We start from the raw sequence: 1,085 nt of genomic DNA on the forward strand, positions 1-1,085 counted from the left end.
CCAAAATGATAAGAAAAATCCCCCAATAAACTTTGAGGAAATATTGATGTTTTTATGGCAAATATTCATGAGTAGGACATTTTACAGCTGTAGACATGATGTGTCCCAATATTTATGTCCATATAGTTTAGAAACATCCATATTTTCTTAAAGTTTAATGGGAGATTTTTCTTCTTCAGTGAGATGTGAGGAAGTAGCTGGTTAGTTGTAGTAGAAAATTATTATTTACAGTCAGAACATGAAAAATATAGAAATGTAGAGGAAGAACATTTAAAATCATTGTCATGGATAAAAAACACACAATGTTGAGAGAAGAAGAAAAAAATGTCCAAAATGAACAAAATATGTCAGAAAATGAACAAAAACAAATAATATACTAAATAAAATGAATCAAAATTAACTAAATGAATTTGAAAAAATTAACAAAATACCAAGGTACCATGATCAAAATAAGGATGTAGAAATGTGTTTTTATGTTGAGTTAATGATAGTGAAAAAGTCAAATTGTCTTCAGTTTTCTCTTGTATTGATATAACATTTGAATTTACTCAAAATCAATGTTGAGAGAAATTCAGTACAAACCATCTCAGGCATTTTGGAAGCAGAGATAACAGTTTAAGCCAAACTAACCAATATAATGATATTTACACAAATATAAAACTATATGACCTTAGTCATTATTGTTTTGTATCCCTGACCCCTGTTAGAAAAAGAAACACCTGAATTCAACATATTCACATAGTTTTTGTCCGTATAGTTTATTTCTTTCCTCACTGTTGATAATTCTGTTTAATTTTGGAATTTACAAACATTACAAATTGCCCCTTTAAATCCCCACTGAGGCTTTATTTCTGGTCGTTTCCTGTAAAACATGTAATATTTTATATCCAGATGTTTACATCCGCTCATTGAAAATGTGTCACAGAAACTCTAAAACTCCTCCTTTTCAGTGTAAATTAGTACCATTTAAAGAGCCTTTACTCAACCTGAAGCTGACCTTTGACCCTGTCAGAGGTGTCCTGTTAAACTCTGCTGCTTCTCCACTTCCTGTGTTGGTTCTGTTTAAAGCAGACGTTAACGTTAGG

The sequence above is a fragment of the Sphaeramia orbicularis genome, chromosome 21 (assembly GCF_902148855.1).
Source record: "Sphaeramia orbicularis chromosome 21, fSphaOr1.1, whole genome shotgun sequence".
Taxonomy (NCBI): Eukaryota; Metazoa; Chordata; class Actinopteri; order Kurtiformes; family Apogonidae; genus Sphaeramia; species Sphaeramia orbicularis.